The sequence below is a fragment of the Microtus pennsylvanicus genome, chromosome 8 (genome assembly GCF_037038515.1).
Source record: "Microtus pennsylvanicus isolate mMicPen1 chromosome 8, mMicPen1.hap1, whole genome shotgun sequence".
Classification (NCBI taxonomy): domain Eukaryota; kingdom Metazoa; phylum Chordata; class Mammalia; order Rodentia; family Cricetidae; genus Microtus; species Microtus pennsylvanicus.
This window is the reverse complement of record NC_134586.1, coordinates 19,620,730-19,639,556: the sequence shown is the minus strand read 5'-3', so window position 1 is coordinate 19,639,556 and position 18,827 is coordinate 19,620,730.

Sequence of the window (18,827 nt, the reverse complement as noted above, 5' to 3'; positions counted from 1 at the left end):
AGGAGGGCGTTCCAGTGAATACTGAAAATTTGTCCAGTGATGTAGGTTGGTCTTCTATCTATCTGTTGTTTCACTGGTTAAATAATAAAGAAAACTGCTTGGCCTGATAAGTCAGAACATAGGTAGGCGGGAAAGAGAGAACAGAATGCTGGGAGGAAGAAGGCAGTGAGGCAGACGCTATAGCTCTCCTCTCCAAGATGGACGCAGGTTAAGAGCCTTCCCAGTAAGCCACCACCTCTTGGTGCTACACAGAAATGGGTAACCAAGATGTGAGAGTTAGCCAGTAAGAGGCTAGAGCTAATGGGCCAAGCAGTGTTTAAAAAGAATACAATTTGTATGTTGTTATTTTGGGTGTAAAGCTAGCTGTGCAGGAGCTGGACGGGAACTCAGCCTGCCACTCCATCAACAGTCCAGGTTTAATTTTTCATACATTTCATACCCTGATACAACAGAGAGAAGAAGACAAAAGTCTGCTTTAACATAATACAAAGGACAAGTAGCATATTTATTTGCTTCAATACTTTGAGCGATCAAGTCAATAGCATTCTGTTGTTTAGTCAGTGAGCCTACACTAGACCAAGTATCCTGAAGGCACCCACTTCCATGGTCAAACCTCCTATTTCAAAAGTAGGAGCAGAAGTATGCTTGAATATCCTGACATTTGAATATCCTGATCTATCTGTATGGGTCATCTCAATGTCAAAAGAAGCAAGTAACCACACCCCTAGGACAGGATGTGTAGCCATGGTTGTTGTCAACAGTTTTGAGCAACTTCAAACTCTGACCTTCAGACAAAGTGGAAATAGGTTTACATTTTTGGGCCTCCACTGCAGACAGTGTGCCAATGAAATTATGAGAGATCTGTAACATCATTTACAGCCAGAGTCTCATTTCTTTTTCTTATAAAATCATTATCAAAATCTATTGGTAATATGTAGTGACATCAAAGATAAAATATATTATAGAAGACTGTACTTATGGGTGCTTGGAATGCCATGGATGATTTTAAATTAAATTAGTGTTTTGGTATAAATTGGCACTCATGTTTTTTTTTATTGAGAAAAGGAAAAAAAGTATCCGCTTCCTCCCAGCCTCCCCTTTCCCTCCCCCTCCTCCCACCCCTCTCCCCCTCCCCCAAACTCCTCTCCTCCTCCCTCTCCAGTCCATAGAGCAGTCAGGTTTCCCTGCCCTGTGGAAAGTCCAAGGTCCGCCCCACTCCGTCCATGTCTAGGAAGGTGAACAACCAGACTGGCTAGGCACCCACAAAGCCAGAACATGAAGTAGGGTCAAAGCCCCGTGCCAATGTCCTTGGCTTCTCATCAGCCCTCATTGTTCGCCATGTTCAGAGAGTCCTGTTTTATCCCATGCTTTTTCAGTCACAGTCCAGCTGGCCTTGGTGAGCTCCCACTAGATCAGCCCCCTTGTCTCAGTGGGTGGGTGCGCCCCTCGTGGTCCTGACTTCCTTGCTCATCTTCTCCCTCCTTCCGCTCCTCATTGGGACCTTGGGAGCTCAGACCAGTGCTCCAGAGTGGGTCCCTGTCCCCATCTCCATCCATCACCAGATGAAGGTTCTATGGTGGTATGCAAGATATTCGTCAATATAGCTATAGGATAGGGTCATTTCAGGTTGCCTATCCTCAGCTGCCCAAGGGACTAACAGGGGACATCACCATGGGTTCCTGGGAGCCCCTCTAGGGTCAAGTCTCTTGCCAACCCTAAAGTGGCTCCCTTAACTAAGAATTGTGGTTCCGTGCTCCGCTCCCCTGTCCAACCTTCCTTTATCCCAATCCTCCTGTTTCCCCAAGTCCCCCCCTCCTTCCCTTCTAACTTTTCTCTCCCCATCTCCCCTTACCCCCATCCCACCCCACCCCCAAGATCCCAATTTTCTCCCCGGCAATTTTGGCTACTTCCCATAGCCAAGAGGATAACTATATGTTTTTAATTGGTTTCACCTTCTTATTTAGTTCCTTTGGTTCACCTATTGTAGATTCCATGACCCTTATTTATGGCTAGAAACCAATTATGAGTGAGTACATCCCATGTTCATTATTTTGGGTCTGGGATACCTCACTCAGGATAGTGTTTTTTATTTCCATCCTTTTGCATGCAAAATTCGAGAAGTCATTGTTTTTTACCGCAGCGTAGTACTCTAATGTGTATATATTCCATACTTTCTTCATCCATTCTTCCATTGAAGGGCATCTAGGTTGTTTCCAGGTTCTGGCTATTACAAATAATACTGCTATGAACATAGTTGAACAAATGCTTTTGTCATATGATAGGGCATCTCTTGGGTATATTCCCAAGAGTGGTATTACTGGGTCCAGGGGTAGGTAGATCCCGAATTTCCTGAGAAACCGAAACACTGACTTCCACAGTGGTTGCACAAGATTGCATTCCCACCAGCAATGGATGAGGGTACTCCTTCCTCCACAGCCTCTCCAGCAAAGGCTATCCTTGGTGTTTTTGACTTTAGCCATTCTGACAGGTGTAAGATGATATCTCAAAGTTGTTTTGATTTTCATTTCCCTGATTGCTAAGGAAGTTGAGCATGACCTTAAGTGTCTTTTGGCCATTTGAAATTCTTCTGTTGAGAATTCTCTATTCAGTTCAGTGCCCCATTTTTTAATTGGCTTAATTAGCATTTTAAAGTCTAGTTTCTTGAGTTCTCTATATATTTTGGAGATCAGACCTTTGTCTGTTGCGGGGTTGGTGAAGATCTTCTCCCAGTCAGTAGGTTGCCTTTGTTTCTTAGTGACAGTGTCCTTTGCTTTACAGAAGCTTCTCAGTTTTAGTAGGTCCCATTTATTCAATGTTGCCCTTAATGTCTGTGCTTCTGGGGTTATACATAGGAAGCGATCTCCTGTGCCCATCTGTTGTAGGGTATTTCCCACTTTCTCTTCTATCATTTTCAGTTTGTTCGGGCTGATATTGAGGTCTTTAATCCATTTGGACTTGAGTTTTGTGCACGGTGATAGATATGGGTCTATTTTCATTCTTCTACAGGTTGACGTCCAGTTGTGCCAGCACCATTTGTTGAAGATGCTTTCTTTCTTCCATTGTATACTTTTAGCTCCTTTATCAAAAATGAGGTGTTCATAGGTTTGTGGGTTAAAATCCGGGTCTTCTATACGATTCTATTGGTCGACTTCTCTGTTTTTATGCCAGTACCACACTGTTTTCATTACTGTACCTCTGTAATAGAGTTTGAAGTCAGGGATGGTAATGCCTCCAGAAGATTCTTTATTGTATAGGATTGTTTTGGCTATCCTGGGTTTTTTGTTTTTTTATATAAAGTTGATAATTGTCCTCTCCAGATCTGTGAAGAATTTTGATGGGATCTTGATGGGGATTGCATTGAATCTATAAATTGCCTTTGGTAGAATTGCCATTTTTACTATGCTGATCCTCCCAATCCAAGAGCAAGGGAGGTCCATCCATTTTTTGGTATCCTCTTCAATTTCTATCTTCAATGACTTAAAGTTCTTGTCAAATAGATCTTTCACTTCCTTGGTTAGATTTACCCCAAGATATTTTATGCTGTTTGTGGCTATCGTGAATGGTGAAGCTTCTCTGATTTCCCTCTCTGCTTCCATATCCTTTGTGTATAAGAGGGCGACTGATATTTTTGGAGTTGATCTTGTATCCTGCCACATTACTAAAGCTGTTTATCAGCTGTAAAAGTTCTTTGGTGGAGTTTTGGGGGTCGCTTATGTACACTATCATATCATCTGCAAATAACGAAAGTTTAACTTCTTCCTTTCCAATTCGAATCCCCTTGATCCCATTATGTTGTCTTATTGCTATTGCTAGAACTTCAAGCACTATATTGAAGAGGTATGGCAAGAGTGGACAGCCTTGTCTTGTTCCTGAGTTAAGCGGGATGGCTTTGAGTTTCTCTCCGTTTAATTTGATGTTAGCTGTCGGCTTGCTGTATATAGCTTTTATTATATTTAGGTATGACCCTTGTATCCCTAATCTCTCCAAGACTTTTAACATAAATGGATGTTGAATTTTGTCAAATGCTTTTTCAGCATCTAATGAAATGATCATATGGTTTTTTTCTTTCATTTTATTTATATGCTGGATTACATTGATAGATTTTCGTATGTTGAACCAGCCCTGCATCTCAGGAATGAAGCCTACTTGATCATAATGGATAATTTTTCAGATGTGTTCTTGGATTCGGTTTGCCAGTATTTTGTTGAGGATTTTTGTGTCAATGTTCATGAGTGAGATTGGCCTGTAATTCTCTTTACTGGTTGAGTCTTTGTGTGGTTTTGGTATCAGAATAACTGTAGCTTCATAAAAGGAATTAGGTAGTGACCCTTCTGTTTTTATATTGTGGAATACATTAAGGAGTATAGGTATTAGCTCTTCTTGGAAGTTTTGGTAGAATTCCACATTGAAACCATCTGGTCCTGGGCTTTTTTGGTAGGGAGGTTTTTGATAACAGCTTCTAATTCTTCGCGACCAACAGGTCTGTTTAGATTGTTCACCTGGTCCTGGTGTAACTTTGGTATATGGTATTTATCGAAAAAAATGTCCATTTCTTTTACATTTTCCAGTTTTGTGTTATACAGGCTTTTGTAATAAGATCTAATGATTCTCTGAATTTCCTCTGTGTCTGTGGTTATGTCCCCCTTTTCATTTCTGATCTTATTAATTTGCGTATTCTCTCTCTGCCGTTTGATTAGTTTGGATAGGGGTTTATCAATCTTGTTGATTTTCTCCAGGAACCAACTTTTGTTTCATTGATTCTTTGGATTGTTTTCTGTGTTTCTATTTTGTTGATTTCCACCCTCAGTTTGATTATTTCCAGTCTTCTACTCCTCCTAGGTGAGTCTGCTTCTTTTTTTTTTCTAGAGCTTTCAGGTGGGCTGTTAAGTCTCCAATGTGAGCTTTCTCTGTTTTCTTTAAGTGGGCACTTAGTGCGATGAACTTTCCTCTTAGCACTGCTTTCATAGTGTCCCATAAGTTTGAGTATGTTGTTTCTTTATTTTCATTGAATTCAAGGAAGACTTTAATTTCTTTCTTTATTTCTTCCTTAATCCAGGTATGGTTCAGTAGTTGACTGTTCAGTTTCCATGAGTTTGTAGGCTTTCTGGGGGTAGCATTGTTGTTGAATTCTAACTTTAATCCACGGTGATCTGATAAGACACAGGTGGTTACTAATATTTTTTTGTAACTGTGTAAGTTAGCTTTGCTACCAAGTATGTGGTCAATTTTCGAGAAGGTTCCATGAGCTGCAGAGAAGAAGGTATATTCTCTCCTATTTGGGTGGAATAATCTATAGATGTCTGTTAAGTCCATTTGCTTCATTACCTCCATTAATTCTCTAATTTCTCTGTTAGGTTTCTGTTTGATTGACCTGTCCATTGGTGAGAGAGGAGTGTAGAAGTCTCCTACTATTAGTGTGTGTGGTTTGATGGCTGCCTTGAGTTTTAGTAATGTTTCTTTTATGTACGTGGGCGCTTTTTTATTAGGGGCATAGATATTCAGGATTGAGACTTCATCCTGATGAATTGTTCCTGTTATGAGTATAAAATGTCCCTCTCCATCTCTTCTGATTGATTTAAGTTTGAAGTCAACTTTGTTAGAAATTAGTATGGCAACAACTGCTTGTTTCTTAGGTCCATTTGCTTGATAAGCCTTTTCCCAGCCCTTTACTCTGAGTAGGTGCCTGTCTTTGTGGTTGAGGTGTGTTTCTTGTAAACAGCAGAATGTTGGATCCTGTTTTCGTATCCAATCTCTTAGCCTGTGCCTTTTTATAGGTGAGTTGAGCCCATTAACATTAAGTGATATTAATGACCAGTGGTTGTTAACTCCGGTCACTTTTTTAGTAGTAGGGTTTGTGTCTTTCCCTTCTTTGAGTTGCGCTGGTGAAGGGTCTCTAGATGTCTGAGTTATTGTGGTCATTGTTGGACTCCTTGATTAGTGATTTTCCTTCTATTATTTTCTGTAAGGCTGGATTTGTGGCTATGTATTGTTTAAATTTGTTTTTATCCTGGAAAATTTTGTTTTCTCCATTTATAGTGAACGAAAGCTTGGCTGGATATAGTAGTCTGGGCTTGCATCCATGGTCTCTTAGTTTTTGTAGTACATCTATCCAGGACCTTCTGGCTTTCATGGTTTCCATAGAGAAGTCAGGTGTAAGTCTGATAGGTTTACCTTTATAAGTAACTAGGCCTTTTTCCTTTGCGGCTCTTAATATTCTTTCTTTATTCTGCATATTTTGTTTTGATTATTATATGGCGAGGGGATGTTTTTTTTTTGATCCAGCCTATTTGGTGTTCTGTATGCTTCTTGAACCTTCATAGGTACATCTTTCTTCAGGTTGGGAAAGTTTTATTCTATAATTTTATTAAGTATATTTTCTGGACTATTGAGCTGCACTTCTTCTCCTTCTTCTACTCCAATTATTCTTAGGTTTGGTTTTTTTATTGTGTCCCATATTTCCTGAATGTTTTGTGATGAGAGTTTGTTGGACTTGCTGTTTTCTTTGATCAGTGCTTTTATTTTCTCTATGTTATCCTCAGAATCTGAGATTCTTTCTTCTATCTCTTGTATTCTGCTGGTTATGCTTGTTTCTGTAGTCTCTATTCGTTTACCTAGATTTTCCATGTCCAGCCAGCCCTCTGTTTGTGTTTTCTTCTTCGCCTCCATTTCAGTTTTCAAGTCATGAACTGTTTCCATTATCTGCTTGATTGTTTTTCCTTGGTTTCCTAGGGTATCATTCACTGATTAATCAATTCCTCAAACTTTCTGTTATACTTCTCATTCATTTCTATAAGGGCGTTTTTTATATGCTGTTTAAGGGCCTCTATCACTTTCATTAAGTCAGTTTTTTCTACTTCTTCATGATTAAGGTGTTCATGTCCTTCTGTTGTGAGGTCACTGGGTTCTGGTGGTTTCATGTTGTTTTTCAGATTGTTGGGTGAATTCTTGCCTTGGTGCCTGCCCATCTTTTCCTCTGAATGCTCCCCTATGGATCTTCCTTTACAGGATCAGGTCTTCTTGCCCACTGATGTACCTTCCCAGTGATGTCACTCCCCAGTGATGTTTCTCCTGGTGTCCAGATCGTATCTCTGTGCTGCTTGGGTGGCTCGCAAACAAAGCGCCCACCTTGCTTGCTGCAGGCAGGCTCTGGAGACAAAGGAGCTACTGCCCTCCCCTTTCCCCTCCCGATTCGGGTTCGGTCCCAGCGCCCAAGCAGGCTGAGCTGGGAGGTGTTATGCCACCAAAGAAGGGAGGGCGGCACTCATGTTTTAAACCTGAAGTAAATCATATCAATGTTAGTGACCTCCACTTTTATGACCAGATCTGAATCCTTTCCATTAGCTCTCCCTTTGAATGACTGGAACCTTAAAACAATGAGGAGAGGACAGTATTGGGCCAAGATGGCTGTAGTACACATGGCTCCTGCAGAAGGCTGGAGGGGGAGACACCCTCCTACACCCTCTCCCAATAGCTCTGGTTACCCTGCTCCAGGTCTCATCACTTGTCTGTTGTTAACATTTCTGTCATCACCTAGTCAACTCCAAAGTCCTATAGCTGTGCATGCATTGTCAGTATTCAGACAAGTATTTAGCCCAGTGTCCTACAGCTGTATCTCACTACGTAATCTATGCACATGAGCTGCTGACTGCATAAGTCTCTGTAAGCAGGTGCCAAGGCCCTTTAATAGTTGGCTCTGCTTGTTCCTCACTCTTTTCACCACTTCCTTTTTCTGAGGCAGCCTCTCCATGAGCCCCTGCCAATAAACTTCCACCGGGGTTTGTCATTTATTCTCTCTTCAGCTAAGCTACAATATCTGTAGCAACCAAGTAGGAGCCTCAGATACCAATGCCACAGGTGCTGCAACCTTAGCCAAAGCCAGAGTGCTTTCCTGCTATTAGGAATTCAGGAAAGAGTGTCAGAATAGTTATGTCCCTGGTAAACAGTTATATTCCTGGGCACATCTGTAATATCTGTTATTAGAACCTCTTAAAAGATTTGAAGATTGGTTAAAGGTAGAGCCCTATTCATTTTCTGGATTGAGCCTCCTCAAAACAACAGCAACAGCAGCAACAACAACAACAAAACTAAACCTAACCAAAAACAAACAAACAAACAAAACAAAACAAAACAAAAAACAACTACCATTGGCAGGATGGTAAGAAGCAGCATGTATCTCTCGGAGGCTCTGCCCTCTAATGCATGATGACCACCCTGGTTCTGAGGAATGGAGGGATGTCCAAGGTGGAGTATTGTTCTAGGTTGGGTCTTTTCAAAGAATCTCCATAGTGTGTGATGCCATCAGAGGCCATGTTGCTGTAGGTGATTTGTGATACAAATGGGGCTGTGCTGGTGCTGTGGTTCTATCTGGTGCTGTGGTTCTATCTGGTACTGTGGTTCTATCTGGTGCTGCAGGCTGTGCTAATATTTTTGGATCATGTTACTGGAGATCATATGGATGTCCCTGGTCTGTGCTCCCACATGGGGTTATGTTGATGTTAGTGGCATGTGCTGTCCAAAAGGTAATGTTGAGATGCTACCGGGGGCCAAGTTGATAGCATTGTTTGTGTTACCAACGGGGGCCTTGTTAGCCTCTGTGATCTGTGCTACCACTGGAGGCCATGCTGATGTTCATGAATTTTGATCATGGTCTGTGCTGCCACCATGTTGTCCCTTGTCTTCTATGCCATTGGGGTGTCGAGAGACACCTATTTGGGGTGACTTCTGCCATGATCCTAGCCATGAGAGGTTTGTATGCTCCAGGGTAGGAGTGTGAGGAGTAGAAATTTTAAGTAGGAAGAATAGAGATATGTTTTCTAAGGTTTCTGTCCTACCTCGTTCCCGCAGTCTTTAAGTACCAACGAAATCACACAGAGGTCTACATTAGTTATAAACTGATTGGCCCATTAGCTCAGGCTTCTTATTAACTCTTGCAACTTCTATTAACCCCTTTTTCTTGTCTATGTCAGTCACGTGGCTCGGCACCTTTTTTGTCAAGGCAGTTACATCTTGCTTGTCCTGTGTCTGGATCACTGCTGACTGCAGAATCCTCTTCCCAGAATTCTCCTGTTATCATTGCCCCACCTCTACTTCCTGCCTGGTCACCCCACCTACATTCCTGCCTGGCTACTGGCCAATAAGCATTTTATTAAACAAGTACAAGAAACAAATGTTTACAGGGTAAAGTGATTGTCTCACAGCAGACATAAAAAAGAAATACAGAGACACAGTGATGGGAAGGCAACTCAGCAAATTCTGAATGATGAATTATAAGTTCACTTGCGGGAGAGAAGACAAAAGCCTTCTTTAACATTATAGAATGGACAACCAAAACTGTTACTTGCTCCAATAACTTGAAATATCAAGGAACTATATCTCAAGTTATGCATTCTTGATGTGGTATTCTGTAGTGCGGAGCAGCGGGCCACTTCCCACCACCCGGCTAGCTTTACCTGAAATAATTACATGGAAACTGTATTCTTTTGAACACTGCCTGGCCCATTAGTTCCAGCCTCTCATTGGCTAACTCTCACATCTCTATTAACCCATTTTTAATAATCTGTGTAGCCCCATGAGGTGTGGCTTACCAGGAAAGTTCTTTACCTGCGTCTGTGTCAAGTGGGAGAATGATAGCAACTGCCTGACTTGGCTTCTTTCTCCCAGCATTCTGTTCTGTTTACTCCGCCTACCTAATTTTCTGTCCTACTAAAGGGCCAAGGCAGTCTCTTTATTTAACCAATGAAATCAACACAAAACAGAAGACTCTCCCCCATTATTATTCAACTCTATATGCTGTGAATGCCATTGGTTAATAAAGAAGCTCCTTGTGTCTTGACAGTGCAGAATAGAGCTAGGCCACAAAACTAAACTGAATGCTGGGAGAAAGAAGGCAGAGTCAGTGAGATGCAATATATTTGCAGGAGGAAACAGATGTTGAAACCTTGCCAGTAGGCCACTACCTTGCCGTGATGCACAGATTAATAGAAATTTAAGATATAAGAGCTATCTAGAAATATGCATAAGCTAATAGGCCAAGCAATGTTGTAATTAATACAGTTCTGGGTGATTATATTGGGTCAGGGTAGCCAGATAATGAATGAGCAGCCTCCACCAACACTGTGCTGTTTATGCAATGAACACACTTAGACTACGTATCCGGAAGGCAGCTACTTCCTAAATCAAACCTTCTATTTCAAAAGAAGGAGCAGAAATATGCCTGAATTCTCTGACTTTTGGTCAGGGTAAAGTGAACCTATTTTTATGGGCCTTCTTAATGTCTAAAGCACCAAATAATCACACCCTAGGTGAAGGTGTGTAGCTATACTTGTTGTCAACAATTGGAGAGAGCAAAATGAGCTCAAACTCTTTGACCTTCAGAGAAGGTGGAACAGGCTCACGCTTTTAGGTCTCCACACTGGGGGTCATGCTGATGTCAGTGGTTTGTGTTACTGCCTTTGTTGTTGCTCATGGTTCATGTTGCCACTGGAGCCCATGTTGGTGCCCCTGGTCTGAGATATCACCAAAGGCCTTGTTGATGTCCACAGTTCATGTTGGTGTCCCTGATCCATGATGAAGCCTTTGTTTAAACCATGTTGATGTTCTTAACCATGTTGATGTTCTTGGTCCTTACTACCTTCAGAACACAATTGGATGAACATGGCCTCAGCTGCTGCATGGATGTGGTAGCCCACATGAGACTCAGTTTCCATCTGGAGTCAATTCTGACTTTAAAAAGTCATTTAAGTCAAGCTTGCCTGCTCTGATTTTCCAGTATCCTTGAGGTCTATGATTAACATCTGTATTAGCCCATAAGAAAGAATAATATGTACATATAAAAGAGCACATTATTTTTATTAAGATCTGGGCTGTGTAAGCCAGCCAGAGGTACTCTGCATTGGAGATAGAAGCTGCTAGTTAAATTCTTGTGAGAAATAATGCATCTGCTTGTGCTTCTTCCCAAGGACAGTGCAGGGAGGCAGTTAACAGACTGTACTGCTTTTTTGTTGTTGTTCTGCCTTTTGCCTGTAATTAGTATATATGCTGATTGAGTAATAAACTCGGGGCTAGAGGAACTTCAGTCATCTTGGTCTATCCTGTGTTTCTGTCTTGGTTTCTCTCTATCTGCCACTTTCTTAACCTCACACCTGCCTCCCAGGTAACCCATGTTGATTCCTGCTGGAGTGGAGTCCAACACAGTGGCACCCAATGTGGGTTGAGCATGGGATTAATGTGATGGTTACAGCAGGTTAAGAGTACACTCAGAAAAGTGGAACTGTGGCAAGCTTATCAGGGATCCATGTGTAGTAAATATAAAGGTAAGTAAATACACAGCGTAAATAATAAAATGAGGTTAGCTGTGCAGCGTGAAAGCTAAATAAGAAGTAACTTGATAAGTGTAAAAATAATTATAGGCCAAGGATAGTAAACAGCTGTCTGTACATTTCCTTAAAGATACTTTAAAAGCCAAAGACACAGGGCTGGCGAGATGGCTCAGCGGTTAAGAGCACTGCTTGCTCTTCCAAACGTCCTGAGTTCAATTCCTGGCAACCACATGGTGGCTCACAACCATCTGTAATGAGGTCTGGTGCCCTCTTCTGGCCTACAGACATATACACAGAAAGAATATTGTATACATAATAAATAAATAAACATTAAAAAAAGCCAAAGACGCTAAGGAAGGGCGTGAGCAACTGTAAAATTTTGGAATACATTGAAAAGATTTGTCCTTGGTTTCCTAAGCAGGGAACCTTGGATGCAGATCCTTGGCAGTATATTCCAGTTAAAATATAGCAATATTATGATGAGCATGGTCTAGAGAAAATTCTAGTAGATATTTTTAACCTCTAGACATTTATTCAATACAGTTTAGACCTTCATCCTGAAAGACTAAAATTGCTCCGAAAATCAAGTAAAAGTAAAATAAGTCTTCTCTTTAACTGATCCAACTGCTTAATGAAGATGCTTCTGTAAAATCATCTGATAATGATGCCACATCAGATACTGATGATGAGATATAATTCAAACTATAGGTTTCTGATGATGAGATAAAAATCTAAAAGTAGATCCTATGTGTCCTGATACAGGTTTCCCACTCTTAACTACGAATGTTGAAGAACATATATGTAAATGATCTAAGACTGTTATAGAACATCCTTAACCTAAGGGGCTGAGATATCTGATGGACTCTTTAAATAAGAGAAAATTGGAAGCAGTTTAGATTTCTTCCTTGCAAAGTAGCTCACAAAGGAGCTTGTGAAGATGCTCATGCTGTAGTTCATTGAGAAGCTCACAAAGGAGCGTTGCTTCTCCTTCTCCCTCAGAGGTGGCAGATTTAGATCCTCCTGAGGAAAGAAATTTTCTATGATTGCTGTGGTCCAGAGGTCTGCAAATTCTTGACAGACTTTGACTATTATCTCATTACAAGGAGAACAGCCAAGAAAGAAGATATTCAAGGATTTGATTTATTTCCAGGTATAGAACAGCAGGATGCTCATGGAAATGTAGTTGAGTCTACATATCTATACCTTTCAAGCAACTTGAAGAGTTAATAATTGCCTGTTCTCAATACAGGCTGATGGCTCCTTTTTACTCAAGCAATTTTTGAGACAATAGCAATTGAAGCTTGGCTGCCTGTAGCTTGGAAACAACTGGCTAGAGATTGTTTGTCTGGAGGAGATTATTTATTGTGGAAATCATTCCTTGAGCAATGTGAACTTACAGCTAATATTATTAGGGCTCACAATATTCTTATTACTTTTAACATGCTAGCAGGAAAGGGTAATTATAGAGATTTAGATAATCAGTTAAATTTTAATGTGGCAGTATATGCTCAACTTGGTGCTGCAGCTAAAACTTGTTTATTAATAGAAGAAGTTTTTCTGGTTTTTCTGGACATGGATGCAGATGTGTCTGTAATGACTGTTAATCAAAGGCGTTTGCCTGGCCTAAACAATGTACCATAACACAATTGCAAGGAATTGTTCAGTTACAGAGTCCTCAGCAAAGTAGTGATGAATTAACTTGGAGAGATGAAGAAGGGCATGCAGGAACTCTTCAACCATATATTATTCTCCACCTGCTTTCAACTCTGTGGGGACAAGATGTTATGAGCCAGATGGAGTCAACTTATGCAGTCCCAATTCAGTAGAGATCAAATGTTTTAACAAGGATTGTTGCCAAGTCAAGATTTTGGAGAGAAGAATAGTGGACACGTGTCTTCTTTGTCTCCACAGCAAAGGCCTCACTCAGCAGGTTTAGGATATTTTTAGAAGGAGTCATTGAATTCCATGCAAACCCTATAAACTGGAAATCTGATGAACATGTGTTGGTGAATCAATGGCCCTGACAAAGGAAAAAATACAAGTAACTCAGCAGTTAGTAAGGAACAGCTGGAAAATGGTCACATTGTGCCTTATAATTTTCCTTGGGATTCTCCCATTTTTGTTATAATAAAGAAATCAGGTAAATGGTGATTATTACAAGATCCCAGAAAAGGGAATGAAACCTTAATGGGAGCTTAACAACCTGGAATACCTTCTTCCACTGCTATACCAAGTAATACATTTAAAGCCATTTTGGATTTTGGTGTGGGAAAATTACAGCATCTAAAATATATTTACTTTAAATGCTGATAAATTAATCCAAGATAGGTATTTTAAAAATACTCAGGCATCAAAATTAAAGTCAAAAGGTATGTTACTTTGGAAAAGAGGATTTACTTTTGTTTAAAAAAAATAAAATAAAAAGCTGTAGATTCATTCTAAATAAAAAAAAATCAGGTTCGATTAAGGAAGACCACCTAAAAAATCTCCAATAAAAACAGATGGCCCAGATGTCTGAGTTCTACATCCAAAACACTTTCAGACTGCTGCTTAAGATGACCAAGCCTCACAGGATACTTCAGTCAGGACTTAATCATAACCCTAAATTTTCTTTATGTCCCCATAAGATTATCAGTGCCCCCAACCAGCAAAAAGTAGCCTTAAATATTACACCCACATTCCCAAAAAATTAACTATAAATATTTTCCTAGCTGGGTTGTGGAGGCGCACACCTTTAATCCCATCAATTGGGAAGCAGGGGCAGGCAAATCTCTGTGAGTTTGAGGCCAGCCTGGTCTAGAAGAGCTAGTTCCAAGACAGGAACCAAAAGCTACAGAGAAACCCTGTCTCAAAAATCAAAAAAATAAAAATAAAATAAATATTTTCCTTTTTTTTTTAAAGAGGGGGAAGTGGTGTGGAAAAATTGTCTCTATTCTGTCAATCATGTTTTAAATAAACCCTGATTGGCCAGGCAGGAAGTATAGGTGGGAAAACCAGACAGAGTCTAGCTTCATGGCAGAGGTACTGGCAAGAGCCATGTTTATTGCCACAACTCTATGGAGTTTCAAGGTCCCTGTCACCAACAAGAAGCATGCTGTTGGCTATTCATAATCACCATTTAAGTGCTTTGTGGCAGATCCTTTTAAAAGGGTTTCAAAGTTGTTACAGCTAAAGCTACATCAGGAAGCCTCTCTTAAATGAGATGTGCTCACATCTAGCAAACAGACACCTGAGAAAATACTACTAATAAGAAGCCATGCTTAGCTGTGTTCTTTCATGTCTAGAATTACTTTCCAAGCTCTCTCAGGTTTTATATGGATACACTTGTCCACACTTTTTTCCATTCTATTGATGGAGGTTTCTGTCCTGCCCAGTCCCAGTTCTGTGCATGAATGGGGAAGAGTAACTGAATCCAGCAGCTGGGAGCAAGAGAGCAAGCACAAGCTTTATAGCTGCATTTACAGTATAAGATACCATGCCCAAGTAGGCTGGTATCTTAAAGGCTATTGGCTGAAGGAGCTCCCATAACACCTCCCCATTTTGTTTAAATAAGAGAGTTCCAAACCCATTACAAAACTATATAAACTAGTGATAGATATCAAATATAAGATGAGAGTTACCATGATCATAAACAATATAAGCAAGGAGCATATGCTAAATATTTTAATCATCATTCTTTCCTAACAAATCTAAGTCTTGTGTTAGAAATGCCTTGGCTAGATCATAAGAGGAAGGTAACTATGACTAACCTTCAACCCCACTGAAGGCCTGAGAAGGGAGACAATATTACTTGAGTAGGCAGGAAATGCAATCAAGCAACTTCCAAAATGTGCAACAAATGACAGAGACAATTGTCTACCTGAGCAATCACCCAAAGTCTCATTTGCAATGTTGAAGCAACCAACTTTGGCTAAGGCCTACTGTAACTGACAGACCATTTTCAGAGTAGGAAAAAATTCAGAACCATCTTACCCTGTCTTGGCAAGGTTTTGCGGGTTTTTTTTCTTGTATTTTTCTTGTCCAATCTGGACACCATGCACTTTGTCCATGGTGAGGCTTGGGCAGTTCCTTGCTCAAATGCCAGTTGTGCCATGAAGAAAATAAACTCCAAGTGGAGTGTCTTGAGTGCCCAACATAGTCTTGGGAATAGATTGGTGCTGCTGGGAGAAATCGTGTCTCATGTCAACAGAAGCCTAAGTTATTTAAATGCCAGGTTCTCCATATCTTTGAAGTGGTTGAAGATCACCTATCAATGCAGAATATAAGCTCGATGTATCTAAAGAACTTAATTAGTCTGAATATATGTCTAACAAATATGAATGACTATTGACCTATAATACTTAATACCTATATAACTTAAAGATTAAGACTTCAGATCAGAATATTAAGCCATCTTTAAACAACTGTGCAGTAAATGAGGACAATAACCTCAAAATGAAAACAATGTATAAGTACCTTGATCAGTGGTAGAAATGTATAATGCAACACGATAAATATATCTTAAAGTTGTATCAATATACAAAACATCTTAGAGGTAGAAACATTCATGCATACAATCTGACAAAATAATTTTGCATAGATGGTGTGGGAGGTCCTTCTGTCTATGTATTGCTTTTATTGGTTAATGAATAAAGAACTCCTTTGAGCCTATGGCAGGGAAGAACAGAGCTAGGCAGGGAAAACTAAGCTGAATATTGGGAGAAGGGAGGAGAAGTTAAGAGAGATACCATGGATCTGCCACCGGAAATAGACATGTTGAAACTTTTCTGGTAGGCCATGATCTTGTGGTGTTATACAGATTACTAGAAATGGGTTAAACTAAGATGTAAGAGTTAGGCAATAAGAAGTTTGAGCTAATGGGCCAAGCAGTGATTTAATTAATACAGTTTCTGTGTGATTATTTTGGAGCCAAGTGGCTGAGAACTAATTAGCAGACCCTCCTGTAACACATAGGTGTACAAATATTGTAAACAGATATAGGAACATATTCAATATAACATAATTTGAGCTTATATCAATATACAAAAATCTGTGCTAATGTATTATCTATAAATAATATCTTATAAGTATTTGCTCTATTATTTACTATTATTATTATTAGTGTGAGTAAGTTCACACTAATCTACCTATTATCCCATTCAATTTTCCCTCTTTATTATTATTATTCTTTATGAGATCTCTGGGCCAATATAATTGCCACTCCAATCTCTAATCCCATACAAATAATAATCAACCCCTTAATGGTGTCCCTAACCCTGAGGACAAACTTTGTTGGGAGAGGTGACGTTATCATCTATATTTGCTTCCAACTGTCATGTGGATTTCCTTTCTGTTAGTCACTAGAGATTTTGGCAGGATTCCCTGCCCTTCTGCCACCACACAATAATTCTGCTGGCCACTAACAAGGTGAATGTTCACAAGAGAATCTCCTGATTTCTTTCAGTGCACAGTATATATTATGCAAAGTAACATTTCAAAAATGGAAGAATTCAAGTTTGAAGTCAATATTACATTATTGATTCAGTAGAAGAATTGAACTGACCTTATCACCAGTAGGGTCCCCAGAAAACACTACCAGGGTGTAGCCACTCCCTCCTCTTGGTTAAAAATGAATACATGTGGAGCAAGTGTAAGGGATCTAAAACACACATAAAGTCATGTGGAAGGGGAGAGACTGAGATAAAATTATTAATCCACACCGCACACGTCCAGGCCATCAGCCCCACAGATGACGGTGGGAAAAGAATAGAAGAAACCAAGCCTTTCCAGGTAATCTTGTCCTGTCCTTGTCCTCAAGGTGGAGGGGAGAAAGTGTCCTTAAGGGGGAGGAGAAAAGTGTCCTTAAGAGGGAGTGGGGAAAAAAAAACCTTTCCTTCTCCCAACAAGGTAAAATACTTAGGCAAGAAAGACATCCTGTTTATACTTTCTGCCTGGCTACTGGCCAATCATCAGTTTATTAAACCAATACAAGTGACAAATCATTAAGAGTAGAAGACCATTGCCCCATAGGAGCCGGGAAGAAATTCATAGCATTCAATCCTCTGTGGAAGCAAAAACAGAACCTCTTTTCCTTAGACCTAAATTTTGAAATTAAGATACCTTTAAAATTTATATGTTGGTTTAGTTTAGCAGCCCCACTATCAAATGTCTTCCTGATGTCAAAAAATTCAAAGAAAACACAATAATATACACAGTCCAGACTCTCTGTGTACATTCCATCTTTATTAGCTTATTTTTCCTTACTCCTTTAATACATGATTGTATGTACTCTTTTATATTACTTTTATTGTCTCTTTAAAAACTTTGTTTTATTTTTTAAAACTATTTCTTTTTTTCTGGACAGTAGTGGTGCACACCTTTAATCCCAGCATTCAGGAGGCAGAGGTAGGTGGATCTCTGTGAGTTCGAGACCAGCCTGATCTACAAGAGCTAGCTCCAGGACAGGATTCAGAACTACAGGAAATCCTTGCCTCAAAAAAAAAAAAACAAAAAAACAAAAAACAACCCAAAAGACCTTTTGCTTTTAATAACTGTCTATACTCTTTTTCTTCTCTCTCCCAAGCTTACGTACATTTTTGAAACACATATGACCTGTTCTACGGTTTATTTTTGTTTAAATCTATCTTCATTGTGTATCTGAAATCCTTTTCTTCCAAGGAGCAATTTACAATGATAAGCAGAGTTGTTTCAATGGCCCTAGAGGCTGACTCTGCCTCTCTCAGCCTTTCAATATGGTGGAGGTACCCTTACTGCCATCTGGGACCACCCACTTGGAGTCCTGTGTACCACATCAACTTTGGGAAGCGGTTGGCCCATGCTGCAATCAAGTATGTTGCAATATGCTTTCCACAAACCCCATCCAAGTGCTTGGCCTCTTGAAAGACCCAGACCTCTTCATGTATAGAGCATGAACCAGAAAGCCTTCTCAAGGGAGCTGCACGGTTTTTGCTGTTACTGCTAACTCAAGAAGCCTTCTCTTAAAAAAAATCGTGCCTCTGCTTGCTTCTAGCAAACAGAGTCCACCTGAGGAAATGCTGCTACCAAAAAGCTGTGCTTAACTCTGTCTTTTGTGCCTAGAATTTCTTCCCAAGCTCTCTCAGGTTTTATGTTGATGTTGTTGCCCCACAATGGGAACCATTTTATAAGCAGAGACAATTTGTTCCTTTCCAGCAACCCTGACCCGAAAAATCACACAGAAACTGTATTAATTACAACACTGCTTGGCCAATAGCTTACACTCTTACATTTTTAATTAACCCATTCCTATTATTTTATATTTTACCACAAGCCTTGTGGTTCACCAATAGGGTTTTTGGACATCTATTTCCTTCAGAAATTACTTGAAGTCTGCCTCCTTCCACAACTACATGGTGTCTCCCTGATTCCCTCTATGCTCCCTCTATGTCTCTGTTCAGATTTTCTGCCAGATTTTACTTCACTGAGCTATTGGCCAAAAAAGATTCTTTAATCTGGTTAGTGTTAATAAAGCATATTCGTATCTTACAGAAA